Source organism: Oryzias latipes, chromosome 20 (assembly GCF_002234675.1).
Source record: "Oryzias latipes chromosome 20, ASM223467v1".
NCBI lineage: Eukaryota > Metazoa > Chordata > Actinopteri > Beloniformes > Adrianichthyidae > Oryzias > Oryzias latipes.
This window is the reverse complement of record NC_019878.2, coordinates 7712855-7735247: the sequence shown is the minus strand read 5'-3', so window position 1 is coordinate 7735247 and position 22393 is coordinate 7712855. Positions and strand designations below refer to the sequence as shown.

Below are 22393 nucleotides of genomic sequence, written 5' to 3'. Positions count from 1 at the left end.
GCCGCTGCTGCTGCGGCGGGGGTATGGGTGTGGGGGTGGCTGGGCGCTCCTCCTCTTTCTTTTCACATTCCACCATCCATTTTAGAAGAACATAAACACTCACCTGAGCACAGGTGTTAGCTCACCTTTGCACTAATAGTTTGCATGATTGAATGAATGAAAGATTTCACACTAGTTGGTTTAAAGGCATAGGTATGCGTTCGTGAACAATATCTGTTTTGTGTGCATGTTGACATGTGGACATTTTTGCGGCTAGCAGGTGTGTTGATAATATTTGAGTGTGTGTGAACAGGCCCCGCCCTTTTTGTACTACATTTGAACCGTACCGTAACGATAAACAACCAGTAAACCTGTCTGCTCTATGCTGCTTCATGGTCTTACCCCCCTTCCCCTCGTATTATCACCCTCCTACCCCCCCCTCTCTCTAACGTCCCTCTCTCTTCTTCCCCTCTTTCCTTTTCCGTCCGGTCCAACACCAAAGATTTTCAAACATGATTGAAATTAATAAATTTTGGCCTCAATTACAAAAGGGGTTTATTCAGACATACCTTTGGTTTGTCTGAAGATGAATAACCCCTCTTGTTAAAATAAAATATGTCCAACACAAGAGGCCCTCAGCTCTCATCTGTTTGCCTAGCTGTTGGACAGGACAAGTTAAAAAAAAAAAAAAAAAACTGTACGACTTTTACGACCCACTTTGCTCGCCATTTTTGTTGCACCACTAATATTAGGTTGGGGTTGTCAGGGCCTGTAAGCCAGCGGGAGAGAGTGTAAACAGAGAACTCTCAGTAAGGGGAAGGAGGGCTAAACATTGATGATCCCGCTCACAACTCAGAGGTAAATTTCTAATGAACTACTGCCGCTCTGCACAACTATGTCTTAAAAAAATTTTTTTGTTTTAAATTTTGCCCAAATGATTAAAAAAACGACTGGTAATGCTTTAAGAATAGTTTAATATATAATCAGAGTGGGTCTTTAAAAATTTTATTAAGTTCCACATACGTCTTTTAACCCAACATGTACAAAACGCTATTCCAAAAAAAGATTGTGAAATGGTTCAAAAAGGGCTTTGAGAGTGCTAACAAGGTTTAAAGAGAAGCTGTGAGGAACACTTGAGTGGGGAACTCACTCAAAGTGTGGGTTTCTCCACCAGAAAGGTGGTTTGTGCGAGTCAGAGCATAAAGTAGACGTCTGTCAAAAGGAGGCTGGCAAATGAAGGCGCTCTGTTTCATGAACTGTGACTGAACCTGTTCAAAATGGGCAGACATGTTAGACAAATATGGTGTCTGAAAATCATCAGAAACATCGTTCTTCCGCCCCTGCCTGAAGCCTACCCCCAACCCCCTTCCACCCTACACCCACACTTCCTCCACTCGCTGCCCTTCATCCTCTGCCAGTCTGCACTCTGACATTTTGCGACGCTGCCAGGACGGGGGTCTGCATGGAAGAGACAGAGAAGGAGCGAGTCATAGAAACAGCATGAGAGGGGCCTCCTTAACTAGATTTGTAGGATGAAGAGGTTGTTTTTTCCCCCTTGCTGTGCTTTTCCACACCGCACATTTCAGAAAGGTCATCAATGGACACCTAACCTCTCATTTTTGGTAATTTAAACTCCTCTTTTTTATCAGTCAGTAGATCTGCACGAGGCCAGCAGCCGCAGGTAGATAACAGACAGATTCTCATTTTTGTTTAATGATAAAGATAAACCGCTGCTAGACAGGAAAATAATTCACCAATCATTCACTTTAAAATCTTTGTTTACTAGATGAAGAAATTGCTCTGTTCTACTTTTAAGCTGGGATGCTTAAAAGGAATGATTGCACATAAATGACCTTCAATAGCACTATTTAAAACACAGTTATCTCCTACTTTAAATGTACACAAGACAAAGCAAGTCTAACAAATGTGTGTCTAAAAATGTAATAAATTATTGATGGCTAAACTTCCTGTAACCCTTGTCTTTTCCTAGGCACTTTAACATTAGGAGTTGGGTCATGTAAACCCACTAGTGCGCTGAACCTTTTTTCTTGAATGATTTGTGATCTTCACTGGTGTCCATGGATTACATGAAATCCTCTTCACCTTTATCCACCTTTGTCATGGTAGGGAGAACACGTCAATGCAAGGGTGGGATCATAGGATAGCACAAGGGTTAAACAGCTTTGCTAATTATTTCAAACTGTTTTTAAATCTTATTCCTTTACTCTGGAGCTGTAACTGGCGACACATAAACGCACGCTCTTTGACATACAGTAACTTTTGACCATTTTTATACGGTAAAAGTATTGTATTTTCCTCCCTTTATGGCACACCGGGATATAAAAAGTATTAAGCAAAACAAAACAGTAAGAAAAACGTCTGTCAGTCAGTTACACTTAACCAACTGTTAGCCCATTCACAACTCCTGTAACTCCCAATCTTGTTAGCAACACGTCAAAAAACACAGTCAGACACCGCTATATGTTAGAGGCAGGTAAAAAACAGACTCGTGAAAAACACAACAATTGACAGAGCAAATACAGTGCGTCTCTAAATTGTTATATTTATTATAACACCCTTATTATAAAGCACAATGTCAGTTTTTTGAAGAAAAAAAATTAAGGCTTTTAAGTTTGCTTTAGAGTGCGGTAAATACAGTTAATCAGCTGTTTCTGACAGAGAAAAGTGGCTTTGTGCTGTAATGCAACACTTTTGCATAAGACCTTCAAATACATTAAAATGTTGTATATCAGAACTCTAGCAAACTGTAGTTGTATAGCAGCACTGCTCTTCTCTGCTTCAGAATCCGTTGTAATTGTGTTAATTACATAGATGGTTAAAAAGCTAAAATAATTCAAAGAACACAGGAATTAAAGCTATGGTGTTAAAGGGTTAAAACAGCTGTTTTGTCTCCAGAAATTAACCATGGATACATCGGCGGGCAAGGCAGGAACCAAACTCGAGAACATCTGATCTGAGGTTGACTATTCTACCTCTGCATCACAGCAGAAAACAGAGTAAAGGAAAACAATTAAACTCCCCTCTTGTATGTACATTTAGCTGACAAAAGCTCATTTTCTGTGCCATCTATGACTTGATAAGTGAAAAATGTCAGTCACCAAGAGGAACAGTCGGAGAAAAATTCCCCACTGTGAGAGGAGAGGGGAACATAATTGATATAATAGCCCCAGCTATTGTCAGCATTGAGATGGGAAGAGCCGTGGTCCTGTCTCAGGCTTCTCATATCTAAATGGCACACACCATGGATCAGCCGAAAGGCTTGAACTTAGTTTCTGAAGTAATGGAAATTTTTTTTATCTTTGGATTAAAATCGATTTTGGAATTGTAGATTTGGACAGGACTACAAAATGGCGAACACCCTATATGAGTAGGGAAGGAATTCGGACACATCCCAAAATATTTTGCCCTGGAAATTTCCCAGAAGTCTCTGCGAAAACAACAGTGTGCAAAGATGCTCAATAGATTGGTGAAAATAGACAATGAATGTTTTTTCATGTGAAAAATATGTGTATATTACAGCTATTTTTTATAATCCATCCAAGTCATGTGGATTCATAAGTAGTCTTAGTAAGATTTTCATATTTATTAGGTTTTTACGTAGAGGTATCGATAATATCATATTTTCCATTTAAAAGAAAACTGTGAGCATGGTCTTCAAATTGCTTTAAATTGTCATACTAACCCTTTACAAAAAAATAACAAATAAACATTGAATGGTGTCATTAAGCTTGAACTGACCCCTTTGTGTCAATATTTCCTACTACTGTCCCAAACCTAAATTTTACGTCTTTAATAACATTGCGAGTCACAACTTTAGCTTGCAGGTTAGCTTACGAGCAAAGTTTAAATCTTCAAACTACTCAGTCCTGAAGAAACCGATTATTAAATGATGTTGCTTTTTTTTTTAAACAAAGTTACTTAATTAAACTCAGTTTGGATTGGTTGTGTTATCCTTAGGTGGTGGTGTCAGAGTACATTTGGCTACATACGAATACATTCTTTTATCTATAATTAAAAAAATAAAACCCATTTTTACAGCAGTTCTCTTCTTTCTTACTCAATCTGGATTGTTTTTCTTTTGGAACGGTTTCCAGCCATTTTTTCCCACAGCAAAATGAAAGTCTACGTCAAGCTCACTTTAACTCCAGACAGTTCTACCTCTCACTACTCCACTTGTGAACCGTAGCTGCACTTATTATTATTAGAATTCTTTATTTATATTTTTCTTTCGTTTTTAGAGAGTTTTCTCCCACACAGCTCATATACTTTTCTGTGTAAGACCCATTATGAAGAAATGACAACAAGGGAAAGGGAAAAAATCAATTTCCGTGTCACGTAGCTTGACCTACATCAATTTGAATTAAGTTTCATGAGCCAAAAAGCCAAACCCCCATTTCCCTCTACAAACACAGGGACCTGCATGGAGGGAGCAGAAAGAGAATGTGGAGAAGTGGTAAATTTAGAACCAAGTGTTCTGTCAGTTTGAATCTTATTTGTATTTAATATGTAGTTTCTTACGTGTTACTAACAAGGATGATAGTTGGCGTAGTCATAGCAACGTTTCTTTAAGTGGTATCTGTCTGGGGGGGGCTTTTGTGTTGCAAACAAGGTCTGGAGTTACAGGTATTGGTAATACTCGAACACAGCTAAAGCTTCCATCATGGCTAACATATAGTGTGTTACAAAGAAATAGTTACTGTGAATGCAGTTAATGAAGTCTGACTGACTGATGGAATTATCTTTGACTCTTTTGTCTCACATTGTGCGCCTCATCCACCTTATCTATGACATAAGTTACAAAAATAGATCATTGAGTTACTGCGTTTCCATCACATGTATGCGCAAAACTTTATAGAAGTTCTAGAAATATAGAAAAAACACAATTTTGCTATTACACTGTTTCCATTAAATCTTAATTATGCACAAAAAAACAAACCAACTCACGTGGTGATGCAAAAAAAGTCATGCAAAAAAATGATGAAGGATGTAAACAATACTTTGATTTACAGCTGATTTACAGTTGATTTACAGTTGATTTATTCAAATTTCTGCCACGACACCAGCGCTCATCATTATCTATCAAAGGAGTCGTCTGCGTCTTTTCAGGCCATGGAGCGTCAAGCTCCATACACGTATGAGCGACTACGGATGATGCCATTTTGGAAAATCATTGTTGGTGATTTTACAGAGGAGCTGTGAATCCAACAATTCTGCATGACACTCTCAACTTTTGATAAGCTGTGATGCTGTGGGACCTCTTGTGGTGCCCGCTGTGCAGTGCCCAAGGCAGCCACTTACTACCAATAATAACATTGCCATATGTCTGTTGGTCATGTTACTCATTTAATTTGAAAAAAGTGTTTCCATTGCAGTATTGCAAAATATGTCAATTTCAATACGCCTCTAAAACAACCACCTCCTCCAAGCGCAAAACTTTTTTTTTTGATAAATACGAGTTTATCCGAAATTGACATTTTTCCAATAGGTACATTTATTATCGCAAATTCAATATGCGCATCTTCATAGTCAATGGAAATCCAGCTTTTGGCATTAGGCTTTATAAGCCGGTGTGACCTGTAGTGCTGAAACTGCACTTATTGTTCAAATTTGAGCACAATATGCACTTTCACATGTCATATAACACACTATGACAATTAATAGCAGAGGTGCCAAGAGAGTTTTGTGTTTTTTTTGCCTATTTTAAAGTCCACTGTTCATGTAATTTACAGTTTTACAAACACAAAGCCATCATACTTTAGATATTGCTTATGAATAAAAAAAAAGTACCCATTTTTAAGCAGCTGTAAGGTTCCAATAAAACCCTTTGCAGACACTAAAAATTGTAGTTGAGTGTGGGAAAACAGCTCACTGGCAACAAAATTGTGCCCTGGGGCCAATCGTTATTGTTTGTGTTACATTTTACCCTAAAGCAAATATTTGCCAAAGCTTCTGCAAAAAATATTAATGTGAAGAAGTCTTGGAACAGAAAGGCTTCCCAGGAGTGAAGAACCCACCAAAATGACTCCAAAAACACAACAAGGACTAAATAGCTGAGGTAGATCACAAATGAATTATATATAATTCATACGGTTCATGTTCCACACTGTTTAACATGTTCTTTGTGCAGTTTATTTGTACTTTTTCCATGGTTTCAATGTGGTTCATTTGTGATACATCTATGAAAATTTCATGTAAAGACCACAAATTTTTTCACTTTTTCCACGTATATTCACGTATGAACAATTTTAACCCTTGTGTTATCTTAGATGACCCCCCCTTCCATTGACGTGTTCTCCCTACCATGACAAAGGTGGATAAAGGTGGAAAGATTTCATGTAATCCATGGACACCAGTGAAGATCACAAATCATTGAAGAAAAAAGGTTCAGAGCACTGTCTAGTGGGTCTAGATGACCCAACTCCCAATGTTAAAGTGCCTAGGATAGCACAAGGGTTACTTCATGCAATATGTGCAAAATGCACATAGTAACTATGTGACACGGCCTTCACCTACTTCACCCTTATTTAGCCTTACGTGTTGTATAAGCGTTTGCTATGACCTGTTGTCTGCAAAAAATGTGCACAAACATTTTTACCCTTCAGGCTCACCAAGCCGTTTAAAATTTTGTGCGGCCCACGTGCGTGTCCCTAACAGGTTTGCCCACCTTTGCACCCATAAGGCCAAATGTGATTAAGGTCTTACTTTGGCTCTTCCTAATGTTTATTCAAACTCTTGGATGGTGAGTTTAACTCTAGATTTCTGTCAGCAGCTTTTTGCTTCATTACTGCCAAACATGGCGGAGTGCACACATGCCGACTGGTGTTGATGGGATCTCGACCAAACAAGCCTCCACATTACAAATGCAATACAGAAACTTCCTTTGACTTACACATATACACAGATTCTTTGGTGTTCAGTTGGCTTTATTTATCAACTGAAGAGGTAATGAAGGGAAATCACTCAAAATCAGAAGTAGTGATGACAGAAAGAAAGAAGGCAAGCTGAGTTTCTGTCGGTTGAAGAGAGACATTTACAGGTCAAGTCAGGGTAAATAAGGCGGGTATTTGTTCTTGTGAAAAGTGTAATAAAATAGTCCCACCCTTTAACTCTGGGTCCCATGAAGGGATTTTGTAGGTGGACATATGAAAAGGGGGAAATATTTTTTTGTGGGCGGGTGGGTGGTAGCTAGGGTGCAGCATTGCAGGAAGAGGAGAAGTCCAGGGACATTCTGGGGAGAGGCTGAGGAACCGGCGCTCAGTGGAAGCAGCTAAACGCCTCAAGCGCAGCAGTACGTCATCGCTGTTTTACTGGACCCTCGCCACTGCTGCAGTTAAGAACAAAGGCAGAAACTAAACTCACTGATGGATTGCAAATGTGGTGAAAAAGATCCAAGAAGCTTCCTGGCCACAGAGGCGTGGAGTCATGAGCGAGCACGGCAGATTACAAAAGCCCTGCTTGGAGTGTTGTACTGGGCAGGGTAATGGGGACTTGTGGGAGGCTATTTTGCCAATGCCTGATGAACTTTGTGGGACAGATGAGATGGAAGCATGGACATGGATGGATTAGCATAAGCAAAGAAATGTTGCAGAACTCGGGAGACCCCCCCCCCCCCCAGTTGCTATCAGTCCACTGACTCATTCATCTTCATAAGCCCAGGCCTGGATACTCACCGCAGGAACCGTGGAAAAACAAAGAGTGGCCCCCTTCTCCTTTTTTTTACGACGGAAATTTCAGTTTAACGTTGTTAACACTTTTGTGTTTCAGTCATTGTTTAGAGTGGGGTCGTTTTAGCTCCCGGGGCAAACATTTGGCATGAACGGTGCCCATTTGCACGCAGAATACATCAAATTCCATCAAGCAGGATTATGACTTCAAAGCAACACTTTCTCATTGGCCAACAATAAAAAAGGAGAGTCAGAAGTAAAAACCCATGTGGGATTTAAGATTAATTACATTAGGTGTGCTTGTTTTTTACATGTAAAAAGATGCATAGTAAAAAAAGACAAAAATCATATATAAGTCACACTTTTAGGAGAATTTTATTTAACATACGGGCACAAGAACAGACATTTCTAACATCATTTAGAATGACAAAAATAGGCTGAAGATACAATCGCTACTGTAACACATTGATGATTATTTCGCTTTATGAAACATTGGAAGGAATCTAGTAACACAACAAATGAACAATTATTCAGATAACCATAAAGAACATGCTAACAAGTCAACTAAACTCTTTATTTCACTTTAATTCACTAAATCTGTTAAGTTCTTTATCCTCTGTGACGCTTCTAAACAACTTCGCCAAGTGTGGCATAGGACTGAGCGGCATTTCTTCTTCTGCGTTTTGGTGGTACAAACTTGCTATTTATCTTATAAAAAACAAATCACACTCCCAGGCAAACTATGCTAAAATCTGTGACTTAGGCTATGTTCACACTGCAGGCTGAAACAACTTAATTCCGATTTTTTTGCCCCTGTATCTGATCAAAGTCTGAAGACAGTCTGAACGACACAGAACCAATCTTTTCAAATGTGACCCAGGCCACTTGGATATGTGGTCCTGAATTTGATACGTATCCGATCTTTTGAAATGTGACCGACGTCTGAACGGCCAGGCCACATGTATCCGACTCGTACGTCATCGATACGCTACAAACGTCATAATTCTGCGTTGAAATAGGCGGGAACGAGAACATAAACATCAACCATGGTGGACGGTGCTGCTGAAACCAGTCAATGGAAGGGAAGTGAGGTCACCGATTTGATTCATATTTGGGGTATTTGGTATTAAGGCGAAACTCGAGGGCTCTTGTCACAACCGGGCGGTTTTTCAAAGAATTTCCAGCGAAATGGCCAAGCGTGGGTACAGACGATCCAACGCGTTTCTGCACTGTTATGGGCCGCTGCAAATATCCCACCACTCCTTGCTGCGTCCCCGCACCCACACGTTTCTCTGTATCGACTTGGCTAACACTGCTCCAAAAAACGCCATGACCAAAAACCTTGCTAACTGTCATGGTCTCGTGGAATATTCAGACCGACCCAAACGCTGGAACCCAGAAGAACACTTGGAGACGTGAGGTAAGTTAAGGTGGTTTAATTCACAGGAGGTGAGTATAGAACTAGATTCTTGATGCGGCGTGGCGGCTGACTGGAGGTTTGTGGCAGGATGAACCAGAGAGCATGACTTCGGCTGAGTCCGAGGAGAAGGATGAGGAGCGAGAGCAGAGGACGGCGACCCGAGGTTCCCTTGTGATGAAGACGGTTCCTGAGAGCGGAGCAGAGAGGAACAGTTAGCGAGGCTGAGATCAGACAAGGTACAAAGCATGAGCTGGCCAGACATAAGCACCGTGGGAGTAACAACGAACTGGCACCGAAGAAAGGTCCTGGATCTCCTTAAGAAGGCGGGGAAGATGATGAGGTAAGTGGAACCAGCTGGTCGCATCCAAGGCAGAGCAGGAAGGGGGGAGGAGGCAGGTAGCTGACCGAGGCACCATGTCAGTACCCCCCCCCTCAACGACCGCCTCCAGGCGGTCCAGGACGACGGTCCGGGTGGGCACGGAAGAAGTCGTCGATCAGGGAACGGTCCAGAATCACAGAGCGGGAGATCCATGAGCGCTCTTCCGGACCGTACCCCAACCAGTCCACGAGAAACTGGAAGCCCCTACCACGGCGCCGGACGTCCAGCACACGACTGACCGTAAAGGCAGGCGCACCGTCAACGACCCGGGCGGGCGGAGGGGAAGAGGACGGCGGGCACAAAGGGCTATCGCTGACAGGTTTGATCTGGGAAACGTGGAACGAGGGGTGAACTTTCAGAGCAGCAGGCAGGCGCAGGCGGACACAGGAGGGATTGATGATGCGATCAATCACGTAAGGGCCGATGTATCTGGGAGCCAGCTTACGTGATGACGCCTGAATGGGGATGTTGCGGGACGATAGCCAAACCTTCTGCCCAGGACGGTAAACGGGACTCACCACCCTGTGACGATTAGCGATCTGGCAGTTGCTCTCCCTGGTGCGCAGGAGAGCAGCCCTGGCCTGACGCCAAATGTCCTGGCACCGTTGAAGATGGAGCTGAACCGAGGGCACTGCCAGATCGAATTCCTGAGAAGGAAACAGAGGTGGTGAGTACCCCAATGAGGCTTCGAAGGGAGATAAGCCAGTAGCGGAAGAGGGGTGATTGTTATGGGCGTACTCAACCCAGATGAGAAACTTGGACCAGTCCGACTCGTTCTGAGCTGCCAAGCACCTGAGAGCCGCCTCCAGCTCCTGGTTAACCCTCTCAGCTTGCCCATTGGACTGGGGATGGTAACCTGAGCTGAGACTGACCGTGGCCCCGAGGGCAGAACAGAACGATTTCCACACTTGGGACGTGAATTGGGGTCCACGGTCAGACACGATGTCACAGGGAATTCCATGGTAGCGAAATACGTGATGGATCAGGATCTCTGCGGTGTCTGTGGCGGAGGGAAGCTGGGCCAAGGGAACAAAATGAACGGCTTTGGAAAAACGATCAATGATCGTCAGAATAACAGTGTGCCCTTGGGAAGGAGGCAACCCAGTAACGAAATCCAGAGCGATGTGCGACCAAGGCCGACTGGGTATCGGCAGAGGCCGCAGTAGACCCGAGGGGGGTGAATTAGAGTTCTTAGAGCGGGCACAGATGGTACAAGCTGCCACGTACTCACGAACGTCTTTTTCCAGGGAGGGCCAGAAAAACCTTCGACGAAGCAAATTGATAGTCCGGTGAACCCCTCCATGACAGGCGATCCGGGAAGCATGCCCCCAAGTGAGCACCTCGGACCTGAGAGAGTCAGGCACATACAAAGTTCCAGGCGGACAGGTAACATGATTAGGTATCTCACCCTGGGCTTGCTGGATCTTGTTCTCAATCTCCCAGGTGAGAGTACCTATAAAACAGGATTTAGGGAGGATAGCAGAGTCATAGGGGGTCTCAGAGATGGTGTATTTCCTGGACAAGGCGTCTGGCTTGATGTTGCGGCTGCCTGGACGGTAGGTGATATTGAAATTAAACCGGTCAAAGAACAGGCACCAGCGGGCCTGACGTGAATTCAGTCTTTTTGCACTGCGTAGATATGCAAGATTCTTATGGTCTGTCCATACAATAAAGGGAAGCTCTGCCCCCTCCAGCCAGTGGCGCCACTCATCCAAAGCCAATTTGATGGCCAGAAGTTCTCGGTTGCCCACATCATAATTCCGCTCCGCAGGACTCAGTTTGCGGGAAAAATAAGCGCAGGGCTTTAACTTGCCGGAGGATTCTTCACGCTGAGACAGAACGGCGCCAACCCCAGAATCGGAGGCATCCACTTCTACAATGAACTGTTTCGTGATATCCGGTTGAATGAGGATGGGAGCTGTGACAAAAAGGTCTTTGAGTTTCCTGAACGCCATATCGGCAGCTGGGGTCCAGACATAGGGTTGTTTAATAGATGTAAGCTGCGTGAGGGGTGCTGCTATGCTGCTGTAGTTACGGATAAACCGCCTGTAAAAGTTTGCGAAACCCAGAAATTGTTGTAGCTTCTTACGGGTCTGTGGAGTTTCCCATTGAGTAACTGCTTCAATTTTGGCTGGATCTGGTCGTATGTTGCCAGCTTCAATGATATACCCCAGAAGAGGAATGGAGGAGGTATGAAATTCACATTTCTCAGCTTTTACGAATAGTTGGTTTTCTAAGAGACGTTCTAGGACGAGACGAACGTGATGCTCATGTTGAGTTAGGTTAGAGGAATAAATCAAGATATCATCAAAATAAACAAAAGCGAACCTATTAAGGAAGTCGCGAAGGACAGCATTAACAAGCCGTTGAAAAACAGCGGGAGCATTAGTGAGGCCGAACGGCATGACCAAATATTCATAGTGGCCCAGGGGTGTGTTGAAAGCCGTTTTCCATTCATCTCCCTCACGAATGCGAACCAAATGATAAGCGTTTCTCAGGTCTAACTTAGAGAAGATGGTAGCCTGCTGGACAGAGTCAAAAACCGAATCAATTAATGGGAGAGAATATTTATCCTTAACCGTAATCTTGTTCAACTCACGATAGTCGATGCAGGGCCTCAGGGTTTTGTCTTTTTTCTCCACAAAAAAGAAACCTGCACCGATCGGAGAAGTGGAGGGACGGATGTGACCAAGAGACAAAGCCTCCTGAATGTATTTTTCCATAGCGCCTTTCTCAGGTCCGGATAAATTGAATAATCTGCCCTTAGGAAGAGGAGCGCAGTTCAGAAGTTCAATGGCGCAATCATACGGCCTATGGGGGGGTAAAGCACTGGCTTTAAATTTACAAAACACAGCTTTAAGGTCGTGGTAGCACGAGGGCACCTTGGACAGGTCGATTTCTTTAGCTGAAGTGGAAGTAGGGGCAATAGCAGACGGAATAGCAGAGTGAAGGCAATTTGCCATGCAATAAGTACTCCAGTTGGCGATGCGGGGAGCAGTCCAGTCAATTTGAGGGTTGTGAATTTGAAGCCAGGAAAATCCCATAATTATGGGAGTCTGAGAGCAACGAGTGACAAAAAACTGGTGGTATTCTCTGTGATTACCGGAAGTAAGAATGAGGACCGGTTTAGTACGTGATGTGATACGGGTAAGTTGTTTGCCACCTAACCCAGCGACATTAATGGGGGAATCGAGGGGTTCTACAGGTAACGAGAGATGTTTAACCAGATCTAAGTCGATGAGACTATGTTCGGCGCCAGAATCTATAAGTGCATTCAAATCGTGGACTTGATTTTGATGAGCTACTTTGACAGGTACAAACAAGAACTTGGTTTTCTTGACATGAATAACGTTATCCCCCCGTGGCCTGTCATCTAACGGGGGGTTCTGGAGTTTAAACGTTGTCTGCACTGGGAAACAAGATGACCGGGATGACCACAATAAAAGCATAACCCTTCTTCACGCCGTTTCTGTCGTTCTTCAGCAGTGAGTTTTGAATGACCTACTTGCATTGGTTCGTCGGGTGCGGTAGCTGATGGCTCGTGAGCAGGTAGCGGGACCACATGGTTGGATGAAACAGGGTTTTGAAAAAGGCCCGGAGGTCTAATGCTCCGTTCAGCGTGACGTTCTCGTACCCGGATATCAGATCTGAGGGCTGCGGAGACAAGCTCTTCAAAGTTGTTAGCCTCTGGTTGTGAACATAAATGATCCTTAATTTTTTCACTCAGGGATTGGTAGAAAATCCCTTTTAGAGCAGGATCTGGCCAGCCAGCCTCTACAGCTAATATACGGAAGTCAATAAGATGTTCACTTACCGAACGGTTGCCTTGTTTTAGATTGAGCAACCGTCGGGTGGCTTCCTCCTGCTTACGAGGCTGGTCAAATACTAGACGGAACTCTTCTATGAACCGGTCGAAGGGTAGATGAGAGATTGGATGAGCAGCCAAAAAAGCTTGGGCCCACTGGAGTGCTTTGTTTCTGAGAGAATTCACAATTAAAGCAATTCTGCTTTGATCCGTTTGATAGTGTCTGGGCGCCTGCTGGAATATGAGCTGGCATTGTAGGAGAAACCCTCCGCAGGCCGTGACGTCACCGCTGAATGGTTCCGGTTGAAGGCGGAAGTTTTCGGGAGTGACGGCGGAAGCGGAAGTGAAACTGTTGCCGGAAGCGGGAGCTTGAGTTGTGACTGAGACAGTAGATGCCTGTCCTGTTAGTTCCGTGAGTGTATGGGTAATACAATCGAGACGGCGAAAAAGATCTTGCTGAGCCGCGGACATTTGAGCGAGAGCGTCCGCTTGGCGGCTCAGAAGATTACCTTGGAGGGTAACGTCGTGGCGAAGTCCTTCCGAGTCAGCTGGGTCGGGAATTTGGCCAGTTCGTTCTGTCATGGTCTCGTGGAATATTCAGACCGACCCAAACGCTGGAACCCAGAAGAACACTTGGAGACGTGAGGTAAGTTAAGGTGGTTTAATTCACAGGAGGTGAGTATAGAACTAGATTCTTGATGCGGCGTGGCGGCTGACTGGAGGTTTGTGGCAGGATGAACCAGAGAGCGTGACTTCGGCTGAGTCCGAGGAGAAGGATGAGGAGCGAGAGCAGAGGGCGGCGACCCGAGGTTCCCTTGTGATGAAGACGGTTCCTGAGAGCGGAGCAGAGAGGAACAGTTAGCGAGGCTGAGATCAGACAAGGTACAAAGCAAGAGCTGGCCAGACATAAGCACCGTGGGAGTGACAACGAACTGGCACCGAAGAAAGGTCCTGGATCTCCTTAAGAAGGCGGGGAAGATGATGAGGTAAGTGGAACCAGCTGGTCGCATCCAAGGCAGAGCAGGAAGGGGGGAGGAGGCAGGTAGCTGACCGAGGCACCATGTCACTAACCTCCTTTTTAATTTTATCTTAAAATGAGAAGATTGTTATTGTGCTGGCTCCTTTGTGAAAATAAATGTAATACTGCAAAATGAGCTCCGCTGTTGACAACACTGTTGTTGACATCCATTGTTAACGTTAGCTACTTCCACAAACAACTGTGACGTTGTTCACCGTTGAGTACTCTTCTGCGCATGCGGGTCAATTCTGGGTCATTTCACGATCACACAGGAGATCACAAAAGTTCGCATTTAATTGGAAATGTGAACGGCCTTGCCAAAAAATCGAATTTAAAAAAAAAAGGGAATTGAGCATTAAGCCCTGCAGTGTGAACGTAGCCTTTTCCTCCAAAAAATACAGTACTTGTTACTTCAGAGACGTCACTTAATGTCTGCAATATTGAAACATTGTTCATTTCTTTAACAGTAACTTTGCACAACAAGTTTAAGTTACGCAATACAAAAATAGGAGATGAACAAATCCTGTTATCAAATGTCCCATTTGTCTCTATTTTAAACCGTTTTTGCAGGGTTGCAAAATTGTTGCACCCAAGAAGCTTCTTCTAGACCTGATTATTCCAAAAAAGAAAAAGAAAATCCAGAAAAATGACCTTAATCAGCTTTAAAGTCCCAGTCAAATGAAAATGGTGTTTTGGTTGTTTTTAACATATTCTTGTAGTATTTTTCTCATGATGGAACTACAAAACCTGGCAGCTACATATTACATGTGTGTGAAGTCTGTTGCTGTTGCAATGACTACCTGACCTTATAAATGGAGAAAAAAGGGTCAGTTCACCAATACGTTTCTCCTGGATGGTACTTAAAGCCTTGCATTAAACAAACATTTCCATTATGAAGGAGGTTTGGTGAGTTTAAAATGAGCCATTAAATGAAAATGTTGCAAGAGTTTGCAAGTCTTCTGCGATGACCCCACTCCTCCTCATGTGTTTGATATTATTCCCCCCTTCACCCCGTCAGACACAGCTTCTCCAGTTAAAGCAAGTCCAAATAACAAGACAAACAATTTACTCATTTAACAAATTGGTCTGGGTTGCTCTGATCTCGCTGCTACTGAATCCAATTAATGTAACCTTCTGCTGCAGGCCTCAACTAATGACTCAAAGGTATGCCCCTGCTCTGCATCTTCATTCTCAACACATTGTTCCCCCTCCCCTAGACAACACACACACACACAAACATGAGGAGGCGCACAGACGAACACCACATGCTCCCTCGCCACAGCGACCCGGCAGTTTGGCACCAGTGTCTTCTGGGGGCAGCGACGAGGACGAGAAGGAGGGGTAAGAAATCAGCTTGACAAAAGGGAAGCTGTTGCAACCCGGTGGCCCTCTCTACGTCTGTCCGTCTCTGCCTCTCGCCCCCCTTCCCATCGTCCCAGCGGAATTGAAGGGAGATTTGAGCATCTGCTCGTCTGCTCTGTGCTACTTATAGTCGGTAATGCAGCGGTGGGGAAGTTTGCGGTGGTAAAGCCAGGCCATTACCCATCTCCATCCAGGCTCAGAGACGTCAGTATGGCTTGGAAGGCCTCTCTGAAATGCAGGGAATTATAGCCCTTCGGGCCACTCAATCAAACCGACTGAAGCCTTACAGAATACTGTAACTTCTCCTCTTTTCACGGTCACATTTTTAAGATTTGGTGACCCAGCGTGCTAAGTTATAACATTTACAGTACGTGTGTAGCAGCTAATGTTATTCCATCAAATGTATATATATATATAGTATTTGTGGTGAAGGAGACATTTAAATAAAGTTTTGCCTGTTTACTCTGTCAAAGCGAGATAAAGAGCTTCTGTTTAATGTTTGAGTTTCCATTGCCCATTTCCCCGTCTTATAAAAGTGGTTTATTCCAAAAAAAAGGAGGGGGGGGGGGCATCGTAAAAGCACATCCTTTTTCCCCTTTACAAACATGTAAGGAGGCAAATTTTCCCTGAAGGCACGGACAGATCCTGTTCCACCGACAGATCCTCCGACAAATGCTGATCCAGCCACAGTCGCTAAGTTGGTTGACATTAGCGTGTCCTTTGTTAATCATGCCACTGAAAGACACAGAAAGCCATCTGCTTGCTTTTTTTTGTGATTGCTCAACATCCAGAGTTCAAGGCTTTGACTAATATGACCTGAAGGAGGGGAAAAAAGCTTCCTGTGTGGTTAAATATGCCCCTGTGTGTGCTCAATCTGCTCTAAAACACACAGGACAGACTGAAACGGTTCCTCTCAGGTTTAAGAGAGGAGGATCCAGCTAAAGTCTAACATGAATTTGTTAGCAGCTGCACTGCATCAGTGCTGCATTGTTATATGCACTTTCAAAAGACGCTGGTTTTAGTCTTCTCCATGGTGATTTGGTAATCTGGTGCAATAAAAACATTGGAATTTCAACTGAGTTTTTCAATTAAATCCTTAATAATTCTGTTTAAAGCAAAGGTTTTTAATTTTTTTCACCTTTCTGGTTTCTATGAGTATGCACAATTTGCTGATGTCTTCACATGTTCAGCAGCGCTGGCCATAAGGCTCAACCCCTTATATTGTGTTCGGGTCAAAAGTGACCTGTTTTCACACTTTTAAACCAGTCAATTTTGACCCGGTATACAATATTAGAGTTAAAGGATTCATTTAAACAACAATTTGAGTCAATATTGGTTCAGTTTGAATGATCCGATTCGATCCGATTTACAGTACCCACCTAAAATCGATCCAAACCATCTATAGCCAAAAATTCCTTCTATTTCTTGTAAGATAATCCAGTGTAAATTAAATATGTGTACAAACAAATAATTAAACAAGAAGTGATCTAAAATCTTTTCACATTTTACTTTCCTAAAGTTCAGTCTACTGTTGTTTTTCCACATCAAAATAATCCAAAGGAAACATTAGTGGAACATTCTATCACACTGTATGGTCACACGTTTTTGCTAAATTCAAAGTGTTTCCACACATTGGACTGTAGTGATGCCATGATTTTTTTTTCTGACATCACATGGGCTATACCATTACATAATGGTATAGCTTGATTCAGTTAAAAACTTGCCACAGACAAATTGATCTGGTTTCACTTCTGTGGGTCTGATTTACCCTCCAGCTCACGTGAAGCTTTGTTGTATATGATAGGTAAAGTTAGAAAGAGAAAACATGAAAAAATAATTATTGCTCCTCTGACAGTCGTGATTTAAAGGATTAATAGGCCCCATATTGTGTCAGACGGCTAAAGTTACTTTGAAATGACCAGTTTCAGAGGAAAATCAAGAAGATTAAGGACTGCTGCAAGGCAGGAACAGCTATTTAGTTCCCTTTCTGCACTGTCTGTAAGACAACCAGTATGATCCTTTCATGTTGAAAGGTCTGAACAGTCTTTTTCTTTACAGTGAGAACTCCCTCGGGCCAAAATAGAACAATGAGATCGGTGCTTTTGCCCTGGTACTGAAGGGAGGGGGGTTAGCCCGGAGTATTAACTGCAACCACAGGGTGACACAATCTAGTTTATATCACATGCAGCTCTTTAACCCTTTAACACTAGAGCTTTGTTTACAATGTTGAATTTGCATAACTCTTCAATATGGAGAGAAATTAGACTCAGTCAGATTTGTGCGTGCGTAATTCTTGATTTGTGCGTAAATTAGGATTTGTGTATGCGTATTCTTGCTTTGTGCGTTTGTAACAAGGGATTCGTGCGTGTTTTTTAAAGATGTGTGTCTGTAAGTAGTTTCAAACTGTTGTAATCTTAATTTGTGCATACGTAAATTGCATTTTGTATTTTTTTCATTTTATATTTTTTTAACTTATACACAAAACGTATTATGTGAGTAACAAATCACGCACAAATCCAAATTTATGCACAAATCCTAATTTACAAACGCACAAAGCAAGAATATCCATACACAAATCCTAATTTACGCACAAATCCAGTATTACGCACGCACAAATCCGACTGAGTCTAATTTCTCTCCATACTTCAACCGCTAACATTACATAACGTAATTTCAGCAGAAATGGAGAAAAGCAGCCTTATCCTGATATGCAACACTTCACAGTCGTAGAGTGCTGACACTATTACTCTGCGGTGATGGAGATGAAGATGCTGAGGTTCTCTTTGGGACTGACCAGGATGGATAGGATCAGGAATGAGTACATCAGAGATAGCACATGTTGGAGGTTTTTGACATCGTGTCAGAGAGGTCACACTGAGATGGTTCGGACATGTCCAGACGAGACAGAGAATATATTGGTAGAAAGCTGCTGAGTCTAGAACTGCCAGGCAGGAAGTCTAGACGAAGACCAAAGAGGAGGTCTGTGGATCCAGTGAACGAAGACATGAAGGTAGCTGTCAAAGGAGAGGATGCAGAAGACAGGGTTAGCTGGAGGAAGATGATTCGCCGTGGCGAACCTTTAGGGGAAACCCAAAAGGAAAAGAAGATTTTCCGCACTTAAAAGTCTTAATGTTTTTCAAAAGATTACAGTGTGCTTTATAATCCAGAAATACATATGGATTAATTCAAGTTTAAGTGTTAATCTGAGTACGCTAATGTGTAGCGGTGTTGGTTTGTGTTTTTTTAACCTGCTACTAAAAAAGTTAGGAGTGAGCATTGTCACAGACACGAGTTTGAAAGTTGAACATTTATTGACGGTGCGCCTTACAGCACAGGAGCCATTCAGGCCCCCTAACACAGCGGCAAATTTATTTATGCAATTTTACATATAATTATGGATTATGATGGTATTTTTCAGTATCATTATCATTGTTGTGAAAAAATTACATGATTACTGACATGTACAGTATAGGAAGAACTGTGAATACAATAGAACTTATTTTGTTTAATATATTCACAGCAAAACTGATTCTTCAATAATAAATAAACTTCTTCAACAGGAAAAATACATAATGAGTGGACATTAAAAAATCAAAAACAAAGCCATATGTCGAGCCTGCTCACGTGCAAAATCACCAAGAAGGTCTTTGAAGTTCAGCGTTGTTGTCAACTGATTTTCAATTGAAAGCATGTGACGATGTGGACCTAAGTAGGTTTTTAGTTTTAGCCTGCTGACTGCGTTTTCAGCAACAGTAACAGGCAGTGTGCAAAAGATACGCAAAGCGATGCAGCTTACAAATCACAATCAAAATCGCAAGAGATATGACATTGTTGTGTACATGACTAATGAAATACATTGTGTTTCCTATAATATATCTATTTGTAAAAGGATAGTAATACTTCTCTGACAATAACTACAACAGTCACCCCTGTATGCTGCACACACCAGGTTTTCAGTACCGTTCTCATTGTTTTTTAATTCAATTTTTTTAAAGGACTTGTTTTTTTAAATACAATTGTTAAAAAGGAATTATTTCATCAACTTTAAATACTTATTCTTTGACAGATTCTTTTTTTTTGTTTTAAAATTGTGGTAAAATGTAATATTATTATTGTTATTATTTTTATTATTATTACTATTATCATTATTATTATTATTATTTGACCACACACAATTGCTCATTTCCTTCCTGGTGTGGGAGCTCTGAGGCTGTTTAGGTTTGGGTGGGGGGGCAGTTGGAGGCTGACAGATCCTGCTGCAGTTGCTGATGCTGACGCTCTTGACTCTTCAGAATTTTCTGGGGGGGGGGGGGGTTGACAGAGGGTGTGTCAACTATTATTGAATAAGAGAAGCTTTATTATCAATTATTTAATCAATATAATAGTCAAATGTAAAAAATCATTTTTTCTTGATCTAACATAATGAGAAAAGTGAGTTAGCTTTTAGGGACAAAGTTAATAATCAACATTTTTTTTCCATAAATGCAACTTTTTCAACCTCTCAACTCATTTTCTCTCTTAATTTCTTTTTTCTCCATTTTTGGCATTCTTATTTTTGAGGCATTTCTTCTCTACTTCACACACTGTGGCCCTGTCTGTCTTAAACCACGGAGGTTCAATGCAGTCAGGCTGAACCATTTCAAAATAAATATTGGGTGTGGAGGGGGGGTCCTGCAGACGTTGATGTTTCCAGAACAAAAGAATATTGTTACCACGTTTTGCCGATTACCACTAGCTCCACGGAGAAAGTGTGTTTGTGTGTGTTGGCCCGGGGGCGGTGCTGGCAGAGCAGACTCTTCCTGGAAGGGGCTGTTCTCACTTTGTGACATCACAATGTGAGAACTCGCTTGCTTTCGTGGATTGGGAGGGGCTGGTGCTCAGAGTGCAGGTTTTTAGAGGAATTCTCAGAAATGCATGAATGGATCAAAATACCACTTTGGGGTAGTTTATAGTAAGGAATTAACATAATAATACAATTAAAAGCTCAAAAAATTGATTTTGTATCATTAAGGGGGAAAAAGGTTCTTACAAGCATAAAACAAAAATGTGTCCTGCTTTTTTGTGCTTTATTTCCACCTATTATGATAATCCATATCTTGTTAATGCACAGGATGTTTTCTTCATTACAGCACAGCCAGAAGTCTCATGAATTTGGAATGATCATATCGCTGCAGCATAGAGACAGACTTTGGAGCGGACAGGCTAGGGGCGATGCGGACTTTATCATGAAGAACAGAGTGCTCTGGGTTGATAAGGACATGTGCGTAGTACCAAAACAAATGCTTTGGCAGCCGCAGTAATGTGTGTCACGGGGGTGGCTGAGTGGGACAGGAAGCGCACTTATCTTTCAGCTGATGCTGTGCACTATTAAAAGCATGTCCAGTTGCTCTTCTGCTGATACGCTGCTGGGTGTTCCTCAGTCAGGACAGATCAGGGCTTGTGTTTCAAATGTAGAACATTAGCAATATCCTGAGTCAACACCCCCCTCCCCCCAACTCTGTTTGTTTGGATGTATCACATTACCCTGGTAACAGGATATGATGTCTGAGTACATCGTAGAAGGTAAAATTCCCTGTAAATTGGTTAAGGAAAGAGGCCACCAGAGAAGCCTGAACGTGAACTGAACGTGTAAACAGACTTTCTGGAAAAAAGGCCGGGCTGTCATTGTTGCTAAGTGGGATAAGAGAGACAGAAAAATCTCATGTATGTTGACAGTGCAGTATTATTATTGTAGTAAAGGTTGTATAGCTCTGCTAACGAGTAAAAAGTGAAGCCAAGAGCCCGACTAGGATGAAATGCTGTCATTAAGCAGAGAGAACATTGATGGTTGGGGGGGATTTTCATTAGGGTTTTAAGGAAGTGGAGGTATTAGAAAAAAATCTGTCTTGGTTTACACGGTTCAGAGATTCATTCAACTGTTTTTCAAGCACAATCATCCATCCACCACAGCTCGGGATGAGACAGCTGGACAGCGACTCCCAAACGCATTAAAGCCAATCAAAGGCTCTAACTGAAGCTCTTCTGCTCAATCCAAGAAAATCCGACAAAACCATTTACTTTGGGTTTAAATCCTCCGCAAATAAAAGCTCAGAATCCTGGGCTCCCCCAGCAACAGAACGGACACTTTTGTAATAAGTTAAGTTCACATCGCCCTTGGCAATGGGCATTCAAGCAACCACTTCCAATGAAAGGTCCATGGAAATGCGCATTTTGGGCATTCACATTTAAAACCCTTGCATTCACACATCGCTATGGAGGTTTCAATGTCTGTTTTCTGAGTCTATGTGCAAATGCGCATCAATTGACCGTGTTGAAAGTTAAACCAAGTTGAACTTTGATAGTAAAGAATGAAAGACATCCTCCTTAATTCTATTTTTTTAACTTGTCCTGTCCAACAGCAAAGCAAGCAGATCAGAGCGGAAGGCCTCTTGTGTTGGACAGATTTTACTGCTTCAAAAGGGGTTTGTGGATTTTCAGACATATTTGTATAAATCCCTTTTGTATTTGAGGCTAAGCTTTATTTTTTTATAATTATATTTATCTGCATTCCTTGTTAGACAGGACAGAAGAAAAGAAGAGAGAGGGAGGGTGGGAGGTCTCTCTCTGGGGGATAAGGGGTTAAGATGGGGGAGATGGGGGGTAGTAAATAATACAGAGTCATTACATAAGAGTGTCATAAGTAAACTGCGTGACTTAGTTCTCACCTACACACACCAACAAACAGTCTGAACACAGCTATTTAAAG

General features: G+C 42.4%; 1 long non-coding RNA gene across 1 annotated transcript; it reads right to left on the bottom strand.

Moving 5' to 3' along the window:
* Nucleotides 1–9084: 9084 nt before the first annotated feature.
* On the bottom strand, nt 9085–9955 carry LOC111946672. Its single transcript, XR_002872399.1, has 2 exons — nt 9353–9955; nt 9085–9271 (listed from the first exon to the last, which is right to left on the bottom strand). It is a non-coding gene; the product is annotated as an uncharacterized LOC111946672 (long non-coding RNA).
* Between the last annotated feature and the right edge of the window lie 12438 nt (nt 9956–22393).